The 14,240-nt window shown below is 45.7% G+C and overlaps 1 protein-coding gene across 3 annotated transcripts in view; it reads left to right on the top strand.

Annotated features, from left to right (window-relative positions):
* Positions 1-821: 821 nt before the first annotated feature.
* Positions 822-14,240, top strand: part of RIN2 (Ras and Rab interactor 2) — a 59,415-nt gene continuing 45,996 nt past the window's right edge. For 2 of the 3 annotated variants that reach the window (XM_052701235.1, XM_052701209.1), the window contains exons 1-2: positions 829-921; positions 1,572-1,704. The gene's annotated coding sequence lies outside the window, so the exon portion shown is untranslated. Of the gene's footprint in view, positions 922-1,571; positions 1,705-14,240 lie in introns of all 3 variants that reach the window. The other variant, XM_052701218.1, reaches the window with a different exon arrangement.

Raw genomic sequence — 14,240 nt, 5'->3', positions numbered from 1 at the left:
ATCACGTCACTCAGTGTGACATCTACCCTTTTCTTGAACACCTGCAGGGATGGTGACCCCAGCGCTCCCTGGGCAGCTGTGTCAGTGCAGAATCACTTCTGGAGAAGGAATTGTTCCTAGCAGCCAACCCGAACCTCCCCTGGCACAACGTGAGGCCATCCCCTCTCGTCCTATGGCCGTTCCCTGCCAGCAGAGGCCGACCCCGCCTCACACAGCCTCCTTTCAGGTGGTTGCAGATCCATAGGTCCGCCCTGAGCCTCCTCTTCTCCACACCGAACAGCCCCGGTTCCCTCAATCGCTCCCCATCACACTGGTGCTGCAGACCCCTCACAGCCCCGCTGCCCTTCTCTGGACACGCTGCAGCCCTCGGTGTCTTTCCTGCAGTGAGGGCCCAGCGCTGAGCTGCAGCCTCAGCAGTGGCAGTGCGGAGGGACGGCCGCCTCCTGCGGCATCAGAACTGCCGTGCCTCTCTTAACCGCGTCTCCCCACCGCTGTGAGGCTGTGGACACGCTCGGCGCGTCAGCCGCTCTCCACAACACGGCTGCTGGCATTTCAACCACTGCTCCGTTTATGGAGAACTAACGGCTGCCTCACTGGTGTTGAAACCTCGCTCTCCTCGTTGCGTTATCGAAACACTCGCAACGACTCGAACGGTTCTGTGAGGTACAGCGCCTAGAACGGCACTGGGCATCCCGCGAAGTGCCCGCTGCCACTCAAAGACCATCAGCACCGAACGCTCCCAGCCAGGCGCCTCCCGACCCCCTCAGGCAGAGCGCGGCGCCGCGCAGGCGCAGTGCCGGGGGGAGCGGCCGCGGGCTTCGGGAAGAGGCGGCACAGCGGCGCGGCTCCTCCCCGTGCCCCAGCCCGGCCGGCCGCGGGCTGCCGCCGCCGGTTGCGCTCGCTGCGGGCCGGCCGCGCGAGGTAAGGGGGCGGCGGGCGGGGGAGGCCGGTCGGCCGGAGGGCGTCCCGCGGGGGGCTGTTGCCCCGCAGAGGGAGGCGGGGGCCGCGCTCCGCCGGCAACGCCGTGGAGGCTCCGCGGGGCCTGGCGGGCGGGCCGGGCCGGCGTCTGTATCTTGTCGTTTTGTTTCTTTAATGATTTCCTCGGGAATGTTAAGCCGCGAGTTAGTGCGGAGCGCGCGGAGGGGCGCGGGGTGTCCGCTCCGCTGTGGTTGTGAGCGCTTTGTCTGGCGCTCACCTGCCGCCCGGCCCCGCTCCGCACCGCCCCCGGGAGCGCCTTCCGCGGGCACGGCTGGAGCGGCGAGGGACCCCTAAAGGCCGTCCAGTCCAACCCCTGCGCTGCACAGGGACACCCGCAGCTCCAGCTGTGCTCGTAGCCGCGTCCAACCTGACGTCGTGCAGGGATGGGGCAGCACCGCCTCTCTGGGCAACCTGTGCCGCTGCCTCGCCGCCCTTGTTATAAAGAACTTCCTCCTTAGATCCGGTGTGGTCTCCACCTGGCGTTTCAAGCTGCCAGGATAAACATGACGGAGGTGGCCCTTTGCTATTAGGACGCAGTTTTTGGAGAGCAGCGGGGAGGTTTGTGAAGTCACTGGGATTAATTTTCTTTGCAGAACTGCCTGTTTGCCCAGGCTGCAGGCTCTATGGCTCACGAGGCAGCGCTTAGAAGAGCAGTGGCTTGGAGCTGTGGGCTGCACGAGCCTGCAGCAGCTCTGCTTTTGGTTCGGCTACATCTGCTTTGGCTCTGTGAGTATTTCTCTGTTGTACTGGCATGCGGAGCGGGCGGAACAGAGCTCTTACCTCGTCTTAGGCATGGTTAGATCTGCCAAGAGATTTGTTAGAGTTGGATTGCACGGAGTGGTAGTGAAGTCTCCTTCTCTGGAGGTACTCAAAACCTGTCTGGACGCCCACCTGCATGACCTCCTGTAGGGAACTGGCTTTAGCAGGTTGGACTGAGTGATTTCCACATGTCCTTTCCAACCCCTACATTTCTGTGATTTTCCTTAATTGTTGAGATCCGTGTGTTGAATTAGATGAGTGGAAAGACTGTGTGAAAGAAACTGTGTGCTAATTGTACAGTGAAGCAAGAAAAGCACTGTGATTCTGAGGATATTTATGTGGAGCCATCCTGTGCTTTACTGGGTTTAATCCTAGGATGCATTTAATTTCTTGGAGCGGATTCATAGCAAATCTGTTGCTATATAGAATAATTTTTGTATTAATTAAAACATAGAGTAAGTAATAATTACCAAGAATTGCAGCAATACTGAAGAGATGGTGGAAGAGCTGTGTGAAACAAGATTCCTATGTGTTTCTAGGTGCCTACTCACTGAATTACTTTTGAAGCATGTGTGGAGTATTTTTGGGAATGGATATTTGTAGATCAGTTTATTCCTTTTTTGTAAACTTGTAAGTGGTTGGATTGTTTTTGTTAGCTTCCTTTATTCCTTCCTGGGTTTGTGATCGTGCCGTGCAACCCCTGTTAAGGTGTCTGACAGATCAGTTTGTGAGGATTCATTTGTGTGGTAATATAAGTTTTCCTCTTGGTGAAGGCTTTGGAAGGACAGCTAACACAAATATCAGTCTGTTGAGAAATTGGTCACGTTAAGCCACAGTAATGAAGTCTGCCTGAAAAATTGCTGGTGGTTTGAAGGACTTCTGTGTTGAACGTGCTGAGAACACCTGAATCTGTGTTTACTTGCCAGAGCACATGTGGTCCAGGTGGTTTATGAGCAGTTCCAGTTCCTTTGCCAGTACTGTGTCCTGTCAGCAATGTGAGACATCAGCAGGTTGCTGCAGTGTTCCTTGCACACCCGCCAGTTTTGTGTCCCTCAGCCTAACTGAGGTCCCACTGGGATGTGTGGCCATCACCTCCAGTAAACTCTGGTACAGGGTTTCCTGTTTCCTGGTTCTCTGAAGCACATAGCTTATGATCAGCTGTATGAAGACTTTGGTATAGGGCTAACAGGACAGTGGGAATTTGGCTGTGGTTATTCTGAAGTACATCTGTATGAAAGACAGTGGCTTTTTTTTTTTTTTTTTTCCAATTCAGGGGATTTGGATCAGAAGATGAAAGGGGCTGAGCAGCAGAAGTCTGTCCTTCCAGATGTAGTGACTGCTGTAGCAGGCTGAGGCGTGTTGGTGTATAGCATACAGAAAACTGGTGCTGTGGTCGTGTGCATTGCAGGATCCGTGGGTAAACAGTATTTGCCCATGGACCTAAATACTTGGCATACCATGCAGCTCTTGAAAATAAGAGATTTATGGTAACTCTAATCTGTAGTAAGAAATATTTCAAAATACGTGCTTCACAGAAATAGAACCCTCTAACATTCTTTAGTAAAGAGTTGCACAGCAGGAATGTTAAGCGGAGTCAAATGTTGCCAATTAAAGTGTTTTGTTCAAACCATCGTTTATTTGGTGGCATATATTGGAATAAAAGATGGTAATGCAACTGAATACGTGGTACTCTGTTAAATTAAGTCAATTAAGGCAATGAAATACAGAGATCACAGAGTAGGAATTAGATGGGTATAGGACTCTTATTTCCAGCATGTCTTAGTGTGGAACACAGCAAAGTGTTTTCTGACATGCAAAGTGCTACAGCAAGAAGCAATGCAGTGCCATTATCTCTTACTTTTGAAGCAGTGTAGTCTTCTTACAGAAAAGTTAACAAGAGCTGGTAGGGCTTTTATGTCCACTTAGCATTCATGGGGCTTATGACCTGCAATAGGACTATTTCTTGTTAGTTTTATCTGATGTTTTACCACCTGCAGTTACCCAATCCTAAATCGCGTGATGGTTCAGCCTGCCATAGTTATTTGGGAATCTGAGTGTTTGCAGTTTGTGCAGGACAGGGAGGAAGGATTGGCAGGAACATGGAATTTGCTCTGTGTCTCGGCTGCCATGAGCTGTAGCACGGTTTGTTTGTGAAACGGCGGCTGCTACTGCTTCACATTCTTGGCTGACGAATCTGGAGTGCTTATGTGGTCTGGTCCTGCTCTTATTCTGGGCTCCACGTGATATCATGGCCTGTTCTAATTTGACTTCGAGGCCCTCTGATAGATAGACCAATACAAACACAGCCTTCCCACTGCCTTCCTGTTCCCTAATGTTGCTGCTGAAATGATAGGTGATAAAGGACCTACCAGGCATCACACTGAGCCCATGACTGTTTCTGCACTGGATTTCTTGCCCTTAACAGCACCTCCTTTGGTTAGAAAGACAGAGGTTAGTGCAGTGCAGAAGCACAAGTCTTTTTCTTAAACTGCTGCACTGTTTAACCTAGTCACAGCAGCCCTTGTGAAGCACATGTTCCAAATGCTTGCTTCAGGTGGTGCATGTGGTATCCATGGAGCAAGCCCAAAGGAACTGCATTTTCTCCCATTCTTGGCTTTCTAAGACGGCCTTGACCTGTGTCTAAGGAATAAAAGCCCTGCTTTACATGTAAGCATGTTTACATGTTGTCTTCCTGAGCTCTGGAAAGTCTGAAACCACTGAATCACCTGGTAAATATTTAAATACCAGGGAACCATTGTGTAGCAGCAGATTGCTGCTGCTCTGTTGCACCCAGTGGGGCCCTGTCCATGGACACGAGGTGAGCTGTTTATTACCATCCCTCACTGGTCTCATGCTTACCAGCTTAGAGGCAGAAACAACTACATTTTGAGAAGCTTCTGTCAAAAGAAAGCTGTTCTTGCTCCTATTCCACTAGCTCTGGAATATGAATACCTTCTGTCCAGATGTCCAGCTCTAAACGTGGTGCTCTAACATGCTCTCACAAGTGACTTGCAAAGGAAAAAAAAAAAGCCACCACCAAGAAACATTTTGGACATTTAAGTGGTTCCCTTCTCTGGTTTTGCATCCCAAGTGATCAGTTTGACTTCTGCTTTCTACTTGCTGAATACAGATCCGTACTTAACCATAATTATCTCTGTGGTTCTTTGTGACTTGGGTTATTTTCATCCTGGAATTGTGTTTTAACAAGGTCTTGCTAACTTTTCTTTTCATGTATGGTTTGCAGTGCAGACATTAACATGCCCTTTTTTGCGTGTATATCTGTTGCCTTGTCTTCCATTTACTCTTGATATTTAAGTGCTCGTTGACAGCAATGTAATCTTGACAAGAATAAAGACATGTCTTTGTGCCGAGTGGGGCCCTGGCACACTTTGTTGGGTAACTTTCTGAGATGGTAATTCCTGAGGACAAGTCAGACATTGGCAACTGTGGGGTGGCAGTATTTGATGGCAGCTGTAATAAGCTATTCTAGCAGTGGCTGGCTGGGGACTTCTTAAGCAAGGTTGCTTCACAGTGTTCAGAGTAGTCGATGCAAGATGGAAAGCCGTGGTTTGAGTGCATCACATAGCTGTGAAGGAGGAAGCCTGGGCCGGTGACCTCTGTTTGCTAAGGGCTCTGTTTGTTTGTCTGCCTGGGAACCTCAGGCTGCTGCAGGTGACTCAGACTATGCCCTGTAGCATAAACCTCACCTCGTCTGTGCTTGGTTTTTACAGGAGTCGTGAGACAGCTGGTTAAAATAGCGGTGGTTTCTTAATGAGAAACTTGGTTACTCGTTTGAGTGCTGGGCACGTAGCAGTGACCAGTGTCACAGCAGCAGTGTTCATCGCAGGCTTCTGGACCTACCACAGAAGTACAGAATGCAAACCTAAGGAAACGTCTGGATCTTAAGCAGAATATTATGTTTAACCCTGGGTTGTTGGGCAGAGGCACCAATTGATTTGGAAATGGAGGAGCTGAAGAAAGTAGTCGTCAAATATCATCAGTCTTCTCTCCACCTTCTGCAGCACAGAAGTGTAGATGAGGCCATGTGTGGGCCGTGACAGGAAAGCTCTTTTTTTTTTATCTTTTTTCCTTTTGTTAAACTTTGCAGTTCCCAAGTGTGGATGGACATGACGTCTCCTGCACAGTTCTGTTTATAAGGACGTTTCCTTTCAGAGCAGGCACAGACTGGTTACAAGTGCTTCCTCTGTGTCAGGGCTGTTTGTGCCTCGTGAGCCTGTCGGAATAGGAAGATATCCTTTATTTCAGTAGCAGAATCTCATTTGGAGCATTTTGCTGGAGTCTGGTGCGTGCAAAGAATAATGAATTGAAGGAAGGTAGAGCTTTGGCTCAGCTTGTGCTCGGTTAACTTTCCATTCAGCCAGCTGTGCATACTCTACAATTTTAGCTATGAATGGTCCATCAGTTTTTCTCCATTCATACTTTTCCTAATTGATGTGCTTCTTTAAATGAGCTTTAATGCAGCGTAGAACAACAGAATGCATTTCGCCCTTAACACTGCAGTAAGAGTTTAAGCAGATGAAGGAAAAAGAAACCACTATGTCTTCCAGGTTGCATACACTGTCCTTGACTTCTGTAAAGCCTCATTTGTTCTGAGTTGCAGCAATACCAGTAGAGACTGGGGTATGTAACAGCTCTTAAAAACCAGCTGTGAGTTTGGCAGACTCAAATCCTGTTTATGGTCGTCTTGCTTGCTAGGAGTTCTCCCGAAATCCTATGTACTGCTAATAGGAATTGGATTTTTCCACCTTTAGCTTTGGCCTTTAAACTGTTAGATGAACATTCAGCAGAAGAATGGTGGGCTTTGATACTGCAGCAGAAATGTTGACTATTTGTTACTTAGAATCATGTAATTTTAATAGAAGTATCTTAAGTGAGGCATCGAAACTTGAAAACTTCCAGCAGTATCCATGTTTGTATTTTGATGAGGGTTACATACATCCCTCTGCTGGACCAGGGTATTTGGTCTGAGAGCTCTTCCAAGCTGTTTTCTGTCTTGAGATGGCATCACCAGCTGTTTTCATGGAGGCTGTCGTTTAGGAAAGAGATAAGTAGTCCTCCATCAAGCGATTTCTGGGTTCAGGACAGGCTTTGGTTGGGTCTGGGGAGAGAACTCTGTGAGAGCACAGCCAGAAAACAAACCATGCAGACCTTTTAAATTCTTCATGCCATTTAGACATTTTATTTCTAGGTATAGAATGATCTGCAGCTATCTGTCAGTAAGCTTGATTCCCAAGATCACCTGTGCTGGTTCCTGTGCTTTATTATCAGTGTGCTCAGCAAACTCAGGAAAGGATTTTTGAACAGGAATTGCATCTTTTAGAAGAGTATATGATACTGTTCTGTTGGTTCTGCTCTGGTCATCTACTGCGTTATATTTCCACTCCTCTGTCTGCTAGTCTGTAGTGCTGCATCAGTGTTGGAAGTATGATTGCTACCAATCTCTTAAGCTTGAACTTGAAGACCATTAAAAGAGATGTGTGTATGACTCTGTGTCTTGTGGGTTTTGGTTTTTTTGTTTGTTTGTTTTTTGTTTTTTAACTAAACTTTAAGCTAATAGTCACGTGTAATGTACTTAATAGCAGAAAGAAGCTTACTGGGATACTGGTATGTCACACATCATCTCCTACCAGTATTTTTCTTGAGAGTTCTGTTAAGAAGAGAAAAGGGGTATATGGGCAGGGATCAGCAATACACTTGACTAGGTGCTGATCCTAGGCTAAAAGCTGTTCTTGCCTTTAGAGAAACTTCTTGATTGGTGGAATTCTTTGCTTCTACTCATATGTTATCTGCTGGCTGCAGTAGACAACTGGCTATCAGCTGAAAGCTTTGTAAGAAGTATCATAGAATCACAGAACGACCTTGAAAAGGAGCACAATGCTCATCCAATTCCAACCCCCTGCTGTGTGCAGGTCACCAACCAGCAGCCCAGGCTGCCCAGAGCCACATCCAGCCTGGCCTTGAATGCCTGCAGGGATGGGGCATCACAGCCTCCTTGGGCAGCCTGTTCCAGTGCCTCACCACCCTCTGTGTGAAAAGCTTCTTCCCAGTGTGTAACCTAAACCTCCCGTCTCAGTTTGAAACCATTCCCCCTGGTCCTATCACTATCCACCCTCATAAATAGCCATTCCCCCTCCTGTTTATACGCTTCCTTCAAGTACTGGAAGGCCACGATGAGGTCTCCCCGGAGTTTTCTCTTCTCCAAGTATGCCAGCTTTTAATTGGAGGCAATATGATTATTTGCTTGGCTCCTTAAACTCATTACTGGGCCAGCTTCTCTTCCTTGCTCTTCAGTCATTAACCCCAGCAAGACCTTAAACCTTTCTCTGTTTGGTTTGGAGTAAGGGTTACCCTTAACTACCCCTAAAATATCTGTGCTGGAGTCATTGCCACTTTGGCATGCTAAGAGTCTATGGGTCTGTGTTGTGAATGTGTGGGCTAACTCCTATTGCACATAAATGATGATTTTAATTTAGTTTTTTAAATGCTGAACCTCCCAGGGCTACAGATAAATGTCACGAGTTGCTGGAAACTGGCAAAGTTACAGTTTCCATGGGTAGTCTCCAAGTTCTAGCCTTGGTTGGTCATGAAACAGCAAACTGAACAGCTCCAGACCTGGGCACGATGTGGTGGTGTCAGCATAATTTGTTTGTGGGTGTGAAATGTGTGTGTGCAAGGATAGGTGTGTTTCCTCAAGAATTCATGTTTAAGGAGGCTGGGGAGAGAGAGGCCTTTCTTGTGGAGAGCTGCTAAGAAGCATGGCAGCTGTTTGAAGCTGTTCGTGGGCTTGGAATGCATTTCTGATCAAGAGATTAACAAGGAAAAGTTGTCAAAAGTTCACTGAATGTGCACAGTTCCAACAAATAGCTGTTGCTGCTAAGTTCTGCAGTGCTGGTGGCATGTGGATTCTGGTGCTGCATGGAGAAACAATGGTGGAGTGCTTAGGCTGACAGCACAGGTAGATTTGGCAAAGCACAGAGGAAGAAATAAAATCAGAGTGCAAAGTGATTTGCCCACAAGTGTGGTAATAAACTTAAGGCTGGGTTACGGTCTGGATCTTTTTGCACTATGCATTGCTGAACAGTAGGTTCCCCAGAAGATGGACCACTGCTGTGACATTCTGTAGGATATAACTTTTAGCTGAAAGGAAAAAGGGGTGGGGGGAGGTGATTCTCACGCTTTGAGCTAAGAGTAAGTGAGAGAACTGTGAGCTGAATGCGCTCAGGCCAGCAGCTGGCAACAGCTGCTCTGTTATGCTGGCTGCAAAGGAAAGTAAAAGAGCTTTGTTCCTGCTTGCCCCCTAGATAGGGGCGTCAGGAAGCCCAGCTGAATGCAGCCGCCCCTCTGGGCTGGTGATGGAGAGGATGGGGAGAGTGAACCAGCACCAGGCTTAGGCATTTCTGATCTCGAGGTGTGTGCTCGTCACCAAATGGATGTTTTGGCCTTGGCCAGATCTTTCTGTGGAACTCCAGTTGTCCTGTATGTGGGCCTTGGGGAAAGAAGTGGAGTGTGCTTGATTCTTGTCTTTAGAGGGAGAATGATAACTAGTTTTGTGCTGAATGTGGTGCAGTTTCCTTCTGCAGTGAGAACCTTGCGAATAAGAGAAATTGCAGAACTTGGTGGGAGCAGTGACCTTGCACGCTGCAGCTGAAAAAGAAAGATTGGGAAAGAAGGATGTTCACTTTCTCCTTGATTAGCATTTCGGTGCTGTGGTTTTGGAAGAAATGCAGAATGGGGAAGAAATAATAAGTTTCAGGGTTAGATAGCTCAGCTGCAGCAGGTCAAGTTACTGTAGAGATGCACAGCTCCCCAGAAGTGCGGGTTTGTGTCTGTGGAGAGAATGTGATAGATGAGGTACAGAGGAACTGGGAGAAATGAACTTGATGATTGTTTTAAGAGCAGGTAGTGGGCTTTATTGATAAAGATTCCTTTTTTGTTGTTTTTTTTCCACTGTGCAGAACTGATGCAAAGAAGCTGTACAGAAATAACTGGCTCCAGGTGCAGAAGCAAGAAAATAATGCCACGCTAACTAGTACATAACCTCAAGAACTGCTGACACCTATTAGCAGTCTCTTTACTGTCTCCAGAAAGAGAATTACTATTTATTTCTGTTAACTATCTTATTCAAATTATTTGTGTTTGTTAGAGGAAGGCAAGTAAACATATTCCTGTATACCTAACCTGAGCTTCTTATGCATAGCAGTTATGGATGTTTGTTGCTAGCAGTCACTGGAATCTTCTGGTAGGAGTGTCAGTAGGGATTAAAGCTAGAAGATGTTTTGTCATGCTTCATTTTGGGTTTGATTGCATTTGATCCGGGTTAGAAATACAAGAATGTGATGATAACAAATGCTTTGCCAAGCTATACATGTGACACAAACCCCAAACTTGTGGGATCACCATGGTGTTTTAGTTTAGAGCAGTCTCTTGTTCGTACTTTAACCTCATTTCACTGAATGAGGCTTATTTTCTTCTAAAGCACTTATTTCGAAACTTTTTGTCCCAGGGGAGAGAAGAGAGAAAACAAAATGTTTACTCAAGCAAGCGAAGAGTGGAAAATTAAACACCCACACTTCCCTCTTTAGGAGTTCCCCGAGCAGTTCCTGTGAACTCAAATCCAGCAAGGAGAGAGCAACTTAGGTAATGGAGTAGGTCTCAGTGTGGGTGCTGCTGTTGCTGGAGAAGCAAAGCTGGGGGGTGATAATCTTCCCTGCAGCCATGGGGGATCAAAACTGGGCAAGATAGAGGAGGTAAAGCTGCTTATCCCAAAATCTAGAGAGAAGACATGCCTTTCATCTTCCTTGTATAGATGAAGGCAGCATGGGAGAGGTTTGACATCTCTCTGCTTTAAGAGACAGTAAGTGGCTGCTGTATTGATTTCTTGCTCTTTATACAGGGGAGTGAATATCCCAGTGTTTTGAGGGACTCGAGGGAAGCAGGTAGGTGAGTTGTTGGGGTTGTCCTCTTGGACCACCTTTTCAATACAAGTGTGTTGTTGAGAGAAGAGGGCAGGCTGCTCAAACTTGTGGAAAATGGAGGATTTTGATGATGTCTTGTATCATCTTTCTTTCTGGAAACCTTATGCAGATATTAGGGAGAAAGGAGTAGCAAAGACTGCAAAAAAGGAAAAGTGAAGAGAACTGTGTTGGTGAGTGGAAAACTTAGGCATGCAGAGAAGAAAGCTGCCAGAGTGATAGAATTCATCCCTGGGAGTTCAGCTTCAGTAGAGGGTGAGTTGGGTGTTGGGGCTGGGGTAGGAGATGCTGAGGCTGGTCAGGACAAGCAGAATGCGAAGTGAGAGCCACTGATGGATGAAGGGAAGAGAGCCAGGAACCAGCAGTAATCATGGACTGTTGATGAATTGCAAGTTGGAAGTGGCAGGAGAAGAAGCACTGAGATGAAGGAAATGCCCACGGTGCTTATCAGAGGAAAAACATGTAGGGAGAGGTTAGGTGAAGCAATTGTTCTCTGAAGGAGGATCACGAGAAGCAACATGAGGGCAGGAAGGATAACCTATGGTTACGTGACTTGGAAATTGTGCAGATTGAAAGCCAAGCCAGGAAACTTGTCGAGGCAAACATTGTCAGTCTCACTGTGTGTATGCAAAGAAAGGAAGAGGAGTGAAGTTAGCAGACAGGTATTTCAATAGACTTCAGCTTTGAGTTTCCAGGGTTTCCTTGGCATCTGTGATAACCTTTTTGTTTTCAATCTAATTTATTCTACTGTGAAGAAGTTGGATAAAAGAGGAAACAATAAAATGTTTATCAGAATAGAACGTCGTGTTTGGTTTCTCTTGCATTGTATTGGTAAAAGTATATTTAGAAACAGTAGATTCTGAATACTGAGTATCTGAAATTCCCTTGTCTGACAAGAAGAATCTCCCAAATGACTTCCTTAGCCCAATTCCCCCTGTAAGATGTGGTTCGGTTGTATGGGGAAAATAAAGTGACTAAGACTATTTCAGAGCATAAGTTGTGAGATCGCTGTGCTGGAGGGCTTATCCTGTTTGCAGTGTTGGCATGCTTGTACAACAGTGAACTGATTCATAGACATGGTTCACTTTGTACAGAGCTGGAAACAAACCAAAGCAAACGAAGCGTTCCAAGCTTGGCAGTAACTTTCTCTCTCCACAATACAGGTCAGCAGCACTGGTTCTTAACAGCATCAAAGGTGAGAAGTCTCTGGGGGGGGGAAAGCCCTGTTCATCACCGGGTTTATTCCTAAAGCCAGGACAGCCACTGATACAAACCTTCAGCACATCCATTCATTGCCAGTGCCAGATCCTAACTAGGTTTGGTCACTGAAAATTCAGGCATAGGCAAAAATATTTTGCTATCTGCCATGTTTGCACAGGAAGTACAGGGAACAGTGCATTTTGTTTAATGAAGTAAGAGATTTTCTTGTAGTTTTCTCTGTGCTAGGTAAAAATCAAAACAGCAGCGCTATTCTTCTAACGTTTTTTCTTCCATGAAAACATTTTAATTCATTGATAAATACGTTGTCTCCTTAGTTCTCAACTTCGTAGTTTGTGCATGCACTGGTTCTACTAGAAGGACTGGTTTCAGCAGTCCACAGCCTTCTGCAAAAGTCAGTAAAGAGTGCCAATGAAGACAATGTCTGTGGTGTGCAGGTGCAGTGGAGCAGTGATGTACAATTGTTCTTCAACCAAAAAGAAACCCAGAGCAGATAGCTCGAGTCCTCTCAAGTCAGTTGCTTTGGTTGACCTGGCTCAATTCGGTATTGCTGGGATGGTGAAAATTGCTCCTTTTAAGATCCAAGAGTTTCTGCAGATTTGCACTAGCTGACCAACTTAACCTACTTTTTTCAGAGGGGAAAATAGTGTTCGATTTATGCTCTTTCTTTTGAAGTTAGATATTGATATGTGAATATCTCACATTTTTGTATATGTTTTCCCCATGGACAATAGACCTCCAAATGTTTTTTGACCTTGCTGATGTGTAGCTCCGAAAGTAGAACAGATCTTTTTGTGTTGGGAGTTTAGTCTTCTACACGTGGAGACGTTACCCGTAGATGTTTGTCATTTGTTGATAAATGCAAAGTTAAAAAGCTTGCTTATTGATCATTTAAGCTGATAGGGTACTTTTTGATTTCATGCTTTCTTATATAAATGTAATAATTTTCTAAGTAGGTTGGAGAAGGAAGACACGTGAACCTTAAGAAATTAAAGTCTTTTTCTCTGCTTATTTATTCTTGTCTCGTTTGTTTGTTTCAAAATAAAATCATTCCTTTCTTCAAAAAAAAAAGCCACCAAACCTAATGAGAACAACAATTACTCCAAACAAAGGAAAGGTGTGGAGCAACTTGGAACGTGCTTTGTAATTGATGTAATTATTTCTTATGTGTTAAAGGGTGAGGTGAAAGGGAGGAACACACCTTTGTAAAGTCTTGCAGGGAGGGAAAGATGTTGAAGTGGCCTCCAGAGGTCGGGTCAGGGTGACAACCTTGAAACAAGGAAGGCTGTCACTCTGTTGATGCAACTTCTTGTAGTGTTGAGGTAGCTGACCTTGCTGACTAATATGTAGTTGTGCGAGGCCCCTTGTGCCTAGCACTGCCAGCAGTATCCTGTGGCTGCTTGTCTTGGGATGTGTAATTGTGCAGCTCCTTGATGTGCTGGCGTGGTTCTTGACATACAAACTAAAGCTCTATGGTCCGTGCAGAAGATGAATGTAAGGTCAACACGGGATTAAGGTAGTGCTGCTTGTTCTCCAGCCAGTCGTCTTAGCGTTTTATGCTGTGCTGGAGTTGAGGGGCTCAGCAAAACACGCTTTGGGCATTTGTATTCAGCAGTTTCAAGGTGAACAGTACAAGCTTTTATGTAGACTTTGGAATAACAGATATGCTCAGTGATGGATGGGATTCGTGTTGATTCTTCTTGTTTACTGTTGAGTGAACTCTGTACTCAACCTCATTCTGATGCTTGTGGACGCTGAGGGAGATTTTTGTACTGATTCTCCTAAAATACTGTGGAGCGTGGTTTACTGGGTGTGGTGGTGATGGGTTGATGGTTGGACTAGATGATCTTAGTGGTCTTTTCTGACTTTAATGGTTCTATGATTGTATGTAGCTTCTTAGGCATTAGGTAGCTCTCAAACAATGGTTTGCTTCTTTTAACTACAGAGATAAAGAAAAATCTTTGCAAGCTATTTCCAAATTAAAAAACAAAACAAAACTGTTGCTTGCAATTGCAAAACAATTATTTTCTAACAAAAAAAAAAAAATCTATGAAGCAGATCACTGATACAAGTGCAGTCATAAAGAGCTATTACATTATGACTGAAAGAAACTGCATTTTGCTACTTTTCATTGGAGCACACACTGAAGTGTGACTTGTGCATTTGACAGTATGGAGAAGTTGTGCTTCTGTTGTCAGACTCAGGTAAGAGTGTAGGACTGATCCATCTGGCAAATAAAATTGGGTAATTATCCCTTCCATGGTGCTGTGAGGTTGCTTTTCCTGTGTATTT

Source organism: Tympanuchus pallidicinctus, unplaced genomic scaffold (assembly GCF_026119805.1).
Source record: "Tympanuchus pallidicinctus isolate F22 unplaced genomic scaffold, pur_lepc_1.0 scaffold1, whole genome shotgun sequence".
Classification (NCBI taxonomy): domain Eukaryota; kingdom Metazoa; phylum Chordata; class Aves; order Galliformes; family Phasianidae; genus Tympanuchus; species Tympanuchus pallidicinctus.
Note: the sequence above shows the minus strand (reverse complement) of the source record. Positions and strands in the feature narration are given on the sequence as shown.